General features: G+C 50.5%; 1 non-coding gene across 1 annotated transcript; it reads right to left on the bottom strand.

Annotated features, from left to right (window-relative positions):
- Nucleotides 1-1,001: 1,001 nt before the first annotated feature.
- LOC127206093 (small nucleolar RNA SNORA70) lies at nt 1,002-1,132 on the bottom strand. The gene has a single exon (XR_007832775.1). It is a non-coding gene; the product is annotated as a small nucleolar RNA SNORA70 (small nucleolar RNA).
- Nucleotides 1,133-13,258: the final 12,126 nt, after the last annotated feature.

Below are 13,258 nucleotides of genomic sequence, written 5' to 3'. Positions count from 1 at the left end.
AGCTATGGAACTTCTTTCTTGGCTGTTTCTGGAGTCTTGGAACCCATATGGGGGGGGGGGGCAGAGTCTTATGAAAGATACTGGAAAAGACACTGAGACTCTATTGAACAGCTTAACTATCTCTTCCAGTGGGATGAGGAAAATCACTTTCCAAGGATAAGAACTCTGGGAGAGAAATCACACCACCCACAGGCACAGTGAGCTAGGGTTTGGTTCTGTCTCCCAGGCCACCTGCTGAATACCTGTCAATCCTGCTGGGCCTGATCCACAGTGCCTTAAGTGACCACATTTGGACTCAACTTCACACAACCAGTGTGCCCAGCCATCCAGGGAAGCCACCCAGAGCCTTGGTTTGGGAGGTCCCATGTCCACATGAAAGTTCCATTCTTCATTCAAAGTTGGTTTTTTGTTTGTTTAATCAGATGTAAAATTTAGTAGTGACCAGCCAGGCTCAGTGGCGCAGTCTTTAATCCTAGCACTCAGGGAGGCAGAAGCAGGCAGATCACTGTGAGTTCGAGGCCAGCTAGGTCTACTAAGTGAGTCCAGGACAACCAAGGCTATACAGAGAAACCCTGTCTCGAAAAACAACAAAACAAAACAAAAAACAACAAACAGATTTACTAGTGACCATGGTTGGTGGGGTGGGGAATTCGGCACAGAGGGTATTTTCAGGAACATGGGGCCGACACTTGTCCAGGGAGCCACAGGGGGGGTATATTTCCCTCACAGGGATGAGCTTCTTCTCAGTTCCATGCCTTTAACTCATCAGCACTAAACCTGGTGAAACCCCCATGCCCCACCTCTTCATTGTAATGAGAACCTCCTGATGACATGACCTGGGAACTTGGACCTGCCTAGCCCTGCAGCTTGGTGCAGATAAGCATAACGACCCAGCTAATGTGAACTCTAGCCAACGTGCCCCGTGGCTTCCCAAAGGCAACCCACATCCCTGTCTAGTTTAAGACAGGGTGAGATGAGAAACATGGTCATCTACCAGAAAAGCCGGTCTCCAAGATCACCTCAGGCATCTCACACAAGCAACAGACTGCGCATGCTACCAAGGAGGCTTGCTGTTAGCCACCACTGCGTACTGCCCTAAGGTGAAGAGCCGGGCTACCAGAAGCAGCCGCTGAGCATTTGAAGTACTGTTGATGCTCTGGCTTCCTAGGAAGTCTCTGTCACGGAGAAATAAGTAGCCGGATGTACTTAGTGGGAAGACAGTACGAGCCCACCTCTAAGAAGAAACATAGTCACAGCTTCTGATCTTATGCCCCCGCCCCCACAGCCCCTTTAAGAGGATGTTACTCTGTAGCTATGGCTGACCAGAAGCTTACTCACTGTATAATCCAAGCTGGCCTGGAACTCACGGTGGTCTTCCAGCCTCAGCCTCCTGAGTGCTGGGATTACAAGCATGAACCACCAAACCCAGCTCATCTCCCCCCCCCCCCTCTCTTCTTGTGGCACTGAGGACTGAACACAGTACCTTATGCATGTGACCCATGGAGTAGCCACTGTCCAGCACTGATGCCCCCTTTTCCTATGTCCCCACTTGTTATGTCTGTCACTAGTCTACTGCTGAGACTGCCACAGGTGATAAGAGGCAGAGACAGGTCTATGTGGCACTGCGTGCCTCACCCTTTGAGCCATGCCTCAGCTTCTTTGCAGAAAGCTAGCCAAACTTTTTAAAGGAGATCTTAACTCATAGGGAGATAGGCGCCTACCCCAAGCTCATAACTGAAATTTGGATCTGCCCTGAGGAAGTGACCATGAATAATATTCCCTGCCGGGCAGACCCTGGCTCTTTGCAAACGAACCACCTAGAACAGCCAATGTGTCCTGGGCAAAGGTATTGGCCCTTCACAGTAAGTAGACGTACTCTCTGGGAGCTCTGCTTTCTCACAGGATATGGGCATGCCTGAGGGTGGCTGGCTGGGCAGGGAAGTCACTGTCCTAAGTACCCACAGTGTGCTCCCCTCTCCTCCAGCCTCCTTAGCTTGCACCCAGCCTGGGCAAATGGAGTTGTGTATCAATAGAGCCCAGTAGGTATTTCATTTCCAGCAGCCAAACGTGCTGCTGATGACAGAGCCCCTGGTTTGATCTCTTTAGGACAGAGCACTGTTTTGGACACCCTCAGGCAGGCTGGCTCCCCCTGGGCAATGCTGTTTCAGTGCATCTGGTACAGCTCGCACAGGGTGGTGAGCAGAGACCAGAGCCAGCCCACTGGCAGTAGCCAGCCACGCACGCAAGGACTTTTTCTTGGAAGTTCATTATTTTCCAAGCAACCTCCAGGGACAACTCCCAACTACTGCCTTTTTACATTGAGCAAACCAAGGACCAAGGGCTTAAGTAACTCTTAGGTCACAGAGCTAGTGACCTATGGAGCTGGGCTTTGAAGTCTGGGATTCTGGCTCTAAGGGAAGTCACCTCCACATTCCTGGTCCTTTGTTTCTTCATCTATAAAGTGGGAGAGAACGGTGCCTCCCTTTCCAGCTCCTGGGTGAGTTACAACATCTCTCATGAGCATGCTTGGCTGCCAGTCCCAGGGACGGGACCCCAGCAATGCTCCGAGGTGCCACCCTTTCCTGGGGACAGGGAAGGGCATGGCAAGCTGTGTTTTTCCACTGTGTGTCACAGGACAAGGTCCCTCTCTGGACCTGGGGCATTGTGAGAGGCAGACTGCCTCTGCATAGTGGAAGTTCCTTCTAGCCCGGGATGGGTGCGTCCAGGAGGAAGGCAGCCTCACTGGTAAGTTGGCGTCTGGGCACTCACATTCCTTCCTGTGCTTGTTCATAGGGTGAGGGGATCCCTCCACCACTGGGATGGCTCGGGGTGCTCAGAAGTGATTGCAGAGATGGTTGCCACACACATCCTGGGATGAGGTCCTCCAATGGAGCACAGGAATAGAGGCAAGTGGCTCCAAGGCAGACTTTGGAGTCCAAAGCTGGGGAAGACCACAGTGCTGTGTGAACTGAGTCAAGTTGCCTAGCCTCTCTGAGCTTGTTTGTCTTACCAATAAAATGGGGCAAATTTCAGGAAACAATGCTCTTTGGTTGCTGATTCTGGAAAGGTCCTTGAATCTTCTAATTATGAAACCAATGGTGACAGGCTCCACATAAACATAACCATCTTTGAATACCTACTATGTGCAGAAAGGCATAGCACAGCTCAGGTGTTCCACGAGGGTAACGTATATAAATCTGTGTCTACGCCCACATCTCACTAGAGAGGCCATTGACTTCTGAAAGGACAGCCACCTGAGACTCTGTCGGTCCAATCAGGGTTGGTGCTGAGCAAAGGCCTGTTGCTGTATTTTGAATTTTTGCATCACATGACTCTGTGATTTCTCTGTTCTAGATCTAACACTTACATTAAGATTGGCCTCAGTGGGGGGCTAGAGAGATGGCTCAGCTGTTAAGAATGCTCGCTGGGCAAACATAAAAGATCTGACTTCAGGACCTCAGTACCCATGTAAAAAGCCATTTGACATGCTTGCCAACCCATCACTGTAGGTGGAGGGGTCAAGGAGAATCCCAAGGGCCTCCAGTCTTCCAGCCTAGCTCCAGGTTTGGTGAGACATTATTTCAAGGAAATTAGATAGGGAATGGTAGAGCAGGGCACCTGACATCCTCCTCTGACCTCTCTGTGCACCCACCCCCCCAGGTACATATACCACACACATACACTGTATATATACTCACACAAAAATAAACAAGTAAATATTAGCCGTAGTGATGTGTCATTTGACCCTTGACATGACCTGCTAGGGAGCTTGGTCTCCATGCACTTGACAGGGAAAAGTGACACGACTTATTTGCGGTAACAAAACAGGGATTCCAAGTCGGGATTTGGATCCTGAGGGCTCCCTGATGACTCTGTCCCTGGTGACTCTGCAGCTGAAAGATCCCTGGCTAAAGTGTCAGTTCAGGCTGGAGAGGAGGAGCCTCGGGGCCACGCCTACTAGCCCCAGGGAGGCGTGACCGCTGCGAGTGTCCTGAATCTGCCTAGCAGGTTTCTCTGGCTGCGTCAGAGAACCTGCCCCCACGGGCCTCAGCTCTGCAGGGGGGGAAGAAATAAAAATAGCCCGGGAGAGAGGCCAGCGGCTAGGCTGTAGACAGCGCGCATGCCTTTCGCATGACTCTCTTCGGCCTGTCCTGAGAGGTCTTGGGTGCCGGGCCCTAGGCAGGCAGTGCCCCGCCTACAGGGAGAGGCAGAAGCTCCTGGACCGCAGAGAAATTTGTGTAAGACCTCTCACCCGCTTCGCTCCCTCCTCCCAACGTGAAAGCTTCGAGAGAGTCACGCTGGAGAAAAGGGTAGTTAAACAGAAGTGCCGGGGCCTTCCAGCAAGTGGCAAAGGCTGAGCAGAGTGATAAACAAGGCCCTGGAGAGAAAAGCAAATGGCCAGGGGCACGTGGGGCCGGCCAGTAGCAGGATGCATCCTGGTTGGGAGCCAAGAGCTTCTGGACTATGGGGCAGTGGGGGAGTCAAGGGAGATTAGGGAGCAGGCGATGTGACGAGATCACAACATCACAAGATCCAGTTACCTTAACTTCCATAAGATACCTCCTCGCTTTTGCCTCCTGGGGAGGAGGTCACTTTTTCACATCTTTGGGAGAGGCGTCACTATCCCTGAAACTTGTATATGTTGTGCCTCCCCCCTCCTCCCCACGCGCTTCAACACTTATTTTGTGGTCACTTTCTGGGGCCTCAAGCTAAGATACTCTTCCTTGGTCCTGGTCACACCCGAGTCTCTATATCCTTGGCAGGGTCTGGGCTCCACAGGTCTCTGCAGGTCGGTGAAGGGTTAGTTAGCAAGACTGAAAGACAGACAAGGAAATGAGCTGCTCTCGCCTTTAATCCCAGCACTTGAGAGGCAGAGGCAGGTGGATCGCTGTGAGTTCGAGGCCAGCCTGATCTACAAAGTGAGTCTAGGACAGCCAAGGCTACACAGAGAAATCCTGTCTCGAAAAACAAAACAAAAACAAAAACAAAACAAACAAACAAACAGAGCAGAAGAGCAGAGAAGGGGTCTCCAAAACAAAAACACTAAGGATCTGCCATCCTCTTACAAATGAGGTACTTGCAGGGCAGAAGGGATGTCAGGAAGAAGGCTGAAAAGCTTCCTTTTTTGGTCCTGGGTTGGTGTTTGGTTGCTGTTAAGGAACAAATAGTCATGAATAGTGAATGTGAGAACAACCTCAGGTGATGAGTAAGTAGCTCCCATGGCCCCCCAGTCAGCAAGAATGTGCAGGGCACGTGTGGCAGGAATCTAGGCTCTAGTTCTGGAATGCCAATTACTGTGTTCCTAAGACGTTTTGTCACTAAACAACCAAAATGGAAGAACTTTTCAAACGGCGAACATTCTTGACTCTCGTTTCCACAGAGAGGCAGAGAAGGAGGGCAGTAGACATCCACGCAGTTCCTTCCTTGTTGGGTGAGGCCAGCAACCTCCTCAGGAGGCTCCTGGGACAGCTCACTAATGGAAATTTGAAGGCGGAAGCTGTGAGAAGGAGGGGCCCTTCTCTGAGGCTTCCAAGCCTGCTGACATCTGTCTAGCTGCCTAACACTCTCCCTTGGAGAGCTGACGTCCTGAAATCATTTAGGAGATGGCTGTCCAGTCAATCTGGCTCCTGGCTGACAGCTTTAAGGTCTCTGCTCTTGCTGATTTTCAGGAATCAGAACGTGATCAATAGGACCCAGACAGACGGAGTTAGATTGTTGTTGGACTATCTGAGTGTCAGCGGGCTGTAAACAAGAACAGACAAAATCAAGACAGGAGTTGAATCCAGGAGGTCCAGAGACTAAGAGATCACTACTAGGTTATAGCAGGTTAAACCTATGTTTACTATGAAGAGTCAGGTTTAGAATGGCTCATCAATGGGACAGTGGTGTTTTGCGTGGCTTTAGTCTGAGTTGTTAGACCCTTATGAAGCAATGGAGATAAGAACAGAATTATCAGAAAATATATGAGCAGGAAGGCTAAAGGTCAGAGAATCCCCTCAGTAGGACTACACCCAGAGGGGCCCCCAGAATCTCAGTATAATGTGCAGTTAGGGAGAAAAAAGGAAAGAGGAGGGTGGGGACTGGCACAAGCGTAGGCAGACGGGCAGGAGCTCTGAGGGGATAGAGAATAAACAGCAGAGCTGATGTCAGAGCAGGGGAGGGCATGTCTATGATGTCGAAATCTTTTCCTCTAGAGGTCATAGGAAAGGCATCAGAGACTAAGTATAGGTTTTAACAAGGCTGTTGTAGGTCTCTTTAAAGTTAAACCTCTTTAACTTTAACGTTTGAGCTTTGGTCACAAAATGTTGTCATAGACACATGAGGGTAATAGATTGGCTATTAAAGGCATTAAGAAAGTTCAGGATAAATTTGTTTTGTTTTGTTTTTCAAGACAGGGTTTCTCTTGTACTCTCCTGTTTTATGCCTTTGAGCAACTTGCAGGTCTCTTTCCTCATCTCATAAGAGGTAAGGGCTTTAGGGATCTAAAGCAGGCCAGGGAGTTGGCCGATGTAAATCCCCTTGCACACAGTAGGTACTCACGAAATAAGAGTGTCACATTGCCCAATGAGCTGCCATTAGCCTTGGCTCTTCTGCCTTCCCCAGCGCAGAAAGCCCAGGCTTTGCTGTCCCCTGAGCTGTCAGCCCTCCAAGGGACAAAAGAAGCTTGTTTTGTTTCCTGGATGCAACGTGTCAGCCAATTGCTTTCTCCAAGCCTGGCTTGCTCCTGGCAGGCTCACTCCTGGTAACACTAGTGCTGTCTAGGAGACTGGAATTTGGGAAAGGGTTTTTCTGACCACCTCAAAATGAGGGGAAAGCACAGCCCCAGAGAGGTAGTAAGGCCAGAAGGTTTCCAGGCAGAAAGAGATGGTCCCTGGGATGCTGTGAATTAAGCTATCACTGGGTGTGGCCATGGCAACTAGAGGCAGATTTTGCGGCGAGGGTGGTGTGGGGGGCGGGGTGGGGTGGAGGGGCCCGGAGTTGAGACAGGGTTTCTCTGTGTATCCTTGGCTGTTCTAGAACTTGCTCTGTAGACCAGGCTAGCCTCGAACTCACAGAGATCCACCTGCCTCTGCCTCCAGAGTGTTGGGATTAAAGTCATGTGTGCCACTACACCCAGCACGAGAGGCAGATTATTTTTCAAGGCCAGGCCACCTCGTGTCACTGCCGGTCTTCGTTCCAGTTGACTTTGGAAATGGAGGAGAGAATAGATGCTGATGGTTTTGACCTTAAATCGAGTGGACTTCCTGCTTCCTGTGAATAATGCTTTGTCCTCCTCTTCTTGATCATACATTTTAAGAATAATTTTATTACATATTATGTATTTGTTGGGGACACATGGCACAGTTGGAGAGTGGGTATCAGAGGACAACCTACAGGAGCTGGTTCTGTGTCTTCACTCTAGGAGTTCAAAGGATCAAACTCGGGTTGTCAGGCCAGGCAATGAGAGCCTTCACCTGCTGAGCCAAGCCAAGCGCTCCAGAGCTATTCTTTTTTATCGAGTCTTCAAAAGAGATGGGAAGTAGAGCTTTTATATAATTCTTGCATGAGTTTAGCTCCTGGTTTGCTTTTGTTTTCCAAGAGAGCAACTAAGGAACACCCACTCCTCAGGGGCTGGGTGCTATTTAGTCACCAAGAGGAACAGCAGTGCCTTCTTCATTTTCTCCCCTGGGAACGTAGGATGGGTCTCTGCTGCGGCCCATTTCTCACCATTAGAAACACTTGGGACAAGCCAAGTAGCACAGGCTCCGTGGTGTGAGTCTTGACAATGCTCTCTGTGAGTTCACGAGTACATTGCCTTCTGGATGGGAAAAGCCCTGTGGAGGAGAGAGGCCCCGTGAAGGAAGAAGCCCTGTGGAGGATAGATACCCTCTGAGGAGAGAGGCCCTCTGGAGAAGCCCGGTGGAGAGGGGCCAAGTAAGGGGAGAGGCTCTGTGGAGGAGAAAGGCCCTATAGAGAGGAGAGGCCCTGTGGAGAAGGAGAGGCTCTGTGGAGGAGAGAGGCTTTGTGGAGAGGAGAAGCTCTGTGGAGGGGGGAAGGCCTGTGGAAGGGAGAGGCCCCTCAGAGGGGAGAGAACCTGTGAGGGGAGAGAGCCTGTGTAGGCAGAGGCCCTGTAAAGGAGAGAGACGCTATGGAGGAAGGAGCTCTCCAGATGGGAGGATTCTTTTTTTTTTTTTTTTGGTTTTTCGAGACAGGGTTTCTGTGTAGCATCCCTAGCTGTCCTGGACTACCTTTGTAGACCAGGCTGGCCTCGAACTCACAGCCATGTGCCTGCTTCTGCCTCCCGAGTTCTGGCATTAAAAGTCTGCGCCACCACACCTGGCTGGGAGGATTCTTTTTGAGAGAAGCTTCACAGAGGGTAGAGTCTGAGTAAAAAAAGCCCTGAGGAGGAGAGAAGCCCCCATCATGTGGACAAAACAATGTTGAACAGCTGGATGGTGAGCCTTTTCCCCAGATCTACCACTTCCTGGCTGTACAACCTTGGCCAAGGTCACTCTGTGGACTAGAATCAAGGAGCGCAGGCCCAGAGGGTCCTGTGCCTGAGGAGCTGTGAGTCCTTGTGGTGTGCGGCAGCAGCTCATCTTGAGGGCCCTGTGGCTGGGGAAGCAGACAGCAGAAGAAGTCTAAGTACAGGAGACAGAAACGCTGTTTTGCGAATAAGGGATGAGGCTAAGAAGAGAAGAACCAGCGGGCGTGGTGGCGCACACCTTTAATCCCAGCACTCGGGAGGCAGAGGCAGGCAGATCGCTGTGAGTTCGAGGCCAGCCTGGTCTACAGAGTGAGTCCAGGACAGCCAAGGCTACACAGAGAGACCCTGTCTCAAAACACAAAAACAAACACTCCCCTAAAAAACCAAAACAAACAGACAAACAAACAAACTGCAGTAGCATTCTTCCCAAATAACCCAAAACAGAAGTCTACCACGAGCCCATAGAGAGACAACTGACTGGATAAATGAAGTGTGAACTACAGGTTAACTCCATCAGGACATGAAGTCAGCTGAGAGGGGAGAGGGAGTCTAAAACTCTTACATGGATAAACTGCAAGGGATAGAGGCCGCATGAAAGAAGCCCTTCCAAATAGACTATGCCTGCCCAGATGCTGGGACAGACATCTGGAGACCTCACTGGCAAAGGAGCAGAAATAAGTTACAAACAAAACTGAATTCAGAAAACCAGAAAACGTTTGCTGAGGATCTACTGTATACCCAGCCCTGTCCTGGGGCTGCATCCTATTTGGGAGGGCAAGAGATGGACAACTGAACGGACAGGAACAGATTAGATGAAGGAAGAGACGGGCGTAGAGGTGGAGGCAGGTGGAACAGGGTGGAAGCTCCCGGCAGGTGGGAAGGCACTGGAACAGGAGTCCTGGAGCTGGATCCCCAGGCCCAATCTGAGCACAAGGACAGGAGATAAATCCTCCCCAAGCCCAGGGATGAGGGGGAGTGCACTGAGTGAATGTGGAATGGGTGTCTTTGTCTTGCTGCAGTGACCTAATCACCTCCCTGCGGACCTCCCCGCGGGTGGGGGGGAGTCACGAAGGGGGGGTGTGAGGGGGTGTTTGTCGGTTCCACATCACCACACCGAAGACCAGGATTTCAGCGTGTGACCCACCAGAGGCAGCCACACACCCAGAGCACATCAGGGGTCTGCTGTGTACAGACTTCCTGTTCAAGGCTCTGGCCCCTGAGGGGACGATGACGAGGTGGAGGCTGGGGAAGCCTTTGTGAGTTGGGAAAGGTGCCTCTGGTTCAGTCAGGGGAGGCAGGGGAGTGGAAGTCTTCAGCATTGAGATCTTCCGGTGTTTACTGAGGGACTCTGAAGGGTCAGTCACCCCACCTAACCCCCCCTGAGAAGTGTAATCAGCTGCTTTTGACTAAGGGTTTGCTCTGGCCAGGCCTTGTGCCAGACGGTCTTCCTGGGTCTGGAGGGGAGAGTCATTCTTCCTGGAAGAGACTACTTCTGTTGTTAGACTGAAATAATTATGGCGTGCAAACATAAATATTATGCCCAGTTTTTAACAAACATCAATTACAGGCACTTCCGCTATACAGACTAGAGCATCATTAGCTGTTAGTATCAACTCTTTACAGCCCAAGCGGGGCTATAAACCCATGGCACTCCCTGAGTAACCACCACCCTCCTTGCGTCCCCCAGGATCTGGCATCACAAATGTGCCCAAGTCATCCTTCAAGCCTATAGAGAAAAGACCGCACAGTGGTAGCGACCTTCAGACAGCCTCTTGTCTAAACTGTATCTGGTGCTGCAGTGTCTGTAGGGATGTGCCACCCAGCTCTTACCTAAATTATCATGATAATATCTCACCAGTCTTGAGGGCGCTCTCAGTGTTCTCTGGACACCCAGATGTGGCTCCTGGCACTATATAAATGGACTTCACAGGCTTCTTAGGGATGAAGGTCAGGTCACCAGAGGATTGTTCTCATCTCCTACTTTCAGATAATTCTGGAAGCACACCACGGTGAAGGCAGAAATCCTGAAAGGGGCACAGTTGACCTGGAATCTCTCCGCAAGAAGTTAACTCCTCTTCCTGTGGACAACTCTTCAAACAGCTGGGGCTCACTGCTGACCCTTAGCCTTGCCTAAGGACATCTTTACACCAAGTCGTGACCTAGAGCCAAGAACAGTCTCAGTGTGATCTGATCTCAGTTTAAACACAATGGAAACTAGAGACTAGAAAGAGGAATGGAGCTGGGCCGTTGTGGTGGTGGCGCAAGCTTTTAATCCCAGCACTCGGGAGGTAGAGGCAGGTAGATCACTGTGAGTCTGAAGCCAGCCTCTGGTCTACAAAGCGAGTCCAGGGTAGCCAAGGCTACACAGAGAAATCTTGTCTTGAAAAACCAAAAACCAAAAACCAAAAAAAAAAAAAAAAAAAAAAAAGGTCCACAGTGCCCTTATACACACTTCTCATCAGTATTCTTAGCAAACTACAAATCCGTGCCCCAGCATAGAAGGCCTGGCTGATCTGTGCTCTGTACGTGGGCAGACATTGCGCCCTGTCAAAGTCACCTGGACCCCTCAGATGTGCCCGATTACTTTCCTTGTTTCACTGTGCACTGTAGCCTGTCCTACCTCAGAGCCCTGTCCTTGCTTTTCCTGGAGTCCGATAGATTGATTCCCCTGTCATCCCTTCCTGATTGGAAAGAGTTGGGTCTCTTCCTCCCTCCCTCCCTTCCTCTTTACTTCTTGTGTATGTGTATATGCACGTGTGTGTGTGTGTGTGTGTGTGTGTGTGTGTGTGTGTGTGTGTGTGTGTGTGTAAGCCTAAGGTGATGGAAGGATGTAGTTCTTCAGAAGCTTTGGATCCAGGGGCAGGGTGTGTGTCTGTGTGTGTGTGTGTGTGTGTGTGTGTGTGTGTGTGTGTGTGTGTGTGTGTGTGTGAAACTCAGGTCCTCTTGCATAACAAGCATGCTGCTGTCTGTCTCCCCAGCCCCAGGACAAGGAGGATCTTTTCCCTTCTAGCCTGAACCAAATGCCATGCCCTAATGAAGCTTTCTGTTGACATCACCACTAAAGAGATTCCCTCCTTCCTTCCTTTTTTCTTTCTTTCTTTCTTTCAGCGTTTCTCACAGTTAGTAGCATTATATCTTAACTTCTAATCATCCTCATTGGCTAAGAGGAAGAGTCAGTGGAAACACTGTTGCTGTGTTTATCAATTGCCTCCTACGAGTCTAACCCTGAGTGCCCCACACTTTGAACAGAGAGATGTTAGGGTTGGGGCTTGACTTTTGTTTACTAGTCATGGAGCATAACAGCTGAGTTGGGACTAGGTGGGGAAACCCTAAATTCTCTAAGCCTCAGCTTCCTAACCGGAAAAAACAAAGATGGCAGTAGTCCCTTCTTTTCTGGCAGAATTGAATGAGATGGGGTTGGGCAACGTGAAGAGCTAGGAATATCATGTGTCAAGAATAGAACTGTCCCTTCAGACAGATACACTGAAGCCTCACCCCTAGGACATGTGTGTTGAGGTTTGGGAGTCACATATAGGCAGCTGTGGTTGGAAGAAAAAAAAATGAGTTGTGATGGTGCCATCCTGACCTATATAGCACCACCCTACCCAGTATCCTGGGAAGAAGAAGCCACTAACTTGTCTAGCTCCAGGGTCAGAGATCAGTGAGAGGGGTCCGAGTCCAAGCCAGCTCTGGTGCTGGGACCTGCTTCTTTGTACAGTCTTCTCCCTACTTTACTGAGATTGGGGCCTTTGGTTCCCTAGGACATGAAAGGAGTTCTGTGGAGCGGGGATGGCTGATCTGCCTTTTCCAGTGAGGTCACTCTGTGGCCCTACAGGAGCAGCCTCCTCTGCAGAGGCCTGGAGGCCTGGCTGCTGTGGCAGGCTGCAGGTTCTGAGGCTACTTTCTTTTTTCTTTTTTTGGTTTGCTGAGACAGGCTTTCTCTGTGTAGCCTTGGCTGTCCTGGACTCGATTTGTAGACCAGGTTGGCCTCGAACTCACAGTGATCCACTTGCCTCTGCCTCTCGAGGGTCTGGCTTCTGAGACTACTTTCATCAGGCCCAGGGTCTTGTAGGGATGGAGTGAAGCAGTGGAGGAGGAAGGGACAGGGGAAGAGGAAGCATCGTCGGCAAGGTAGGCTCGGAGCTCTGGGAGCCTGGGGGCTGGCACTGGTGTTTGGCTCACTTTGAACAGGGTGCAGTTTAGACCCTGAATGAGGCTCATTTCCTTTGACAGCAAGCCTTGATGGCTCATGCTTATTGTGAACATTTTAAGGATGAGGATGGTAGCTTCCCTGTGGCTGTGAGCTAAGACAAGTGGGGCCTGGCTTCTACCCAGGAACCCAGTCCATGCTTCAGTGCTAGTGTACCTCTGGGATGGGTGGTTGCTGAGCTCTCTATTGAGTGGGGTGGAGGGAAGAAAGGTAGAAAGTCCCAAGGTAGAAAGTCCTTGGGAGAAGTTTGGGAGCATAATAAGAGGACTTGGCACTTACAGACAACTTAATGTCTTCAGAGCATGGCACACCTTTGGCTCGTTTTGGTTCCAGGATAGGCCCACAATTCCCCTGCCTTAGCTGTCCTGGACTCGCTTCATAGACCAGGCTGGCCTGGAACTCACAGCAATCCACCTGCCTCTGCCTCCCAGACTGCTGGAAATCAAAGGCATGTGCCACCACACCCTGCTAAAACTTTATTTCTAAAGTTCACAGACAAAGTTTAAAAAAGGGCAAGGTGAACTTTTGAAATCTTCCTCCCAGAGTGCCTTGTGAACAGATGTGGAAACCGAAGCTCAGTC

The sequence above is a fragment of the Acomys russatus genome, chromosome 22, assembly GCF_903995435.1.
Source record: "Acomys russatus chromosome 22, mAcoRus1.1, whole genome shotgun sequence".
NCBI lineage: Eukaryota > Metazoa > Chordata > Mammalia > Rodentia > Muridae > Acomys > Acomys russatus.
This window is presented reverse-complemented; position numbering and strand designations above follow the sequence as displayed.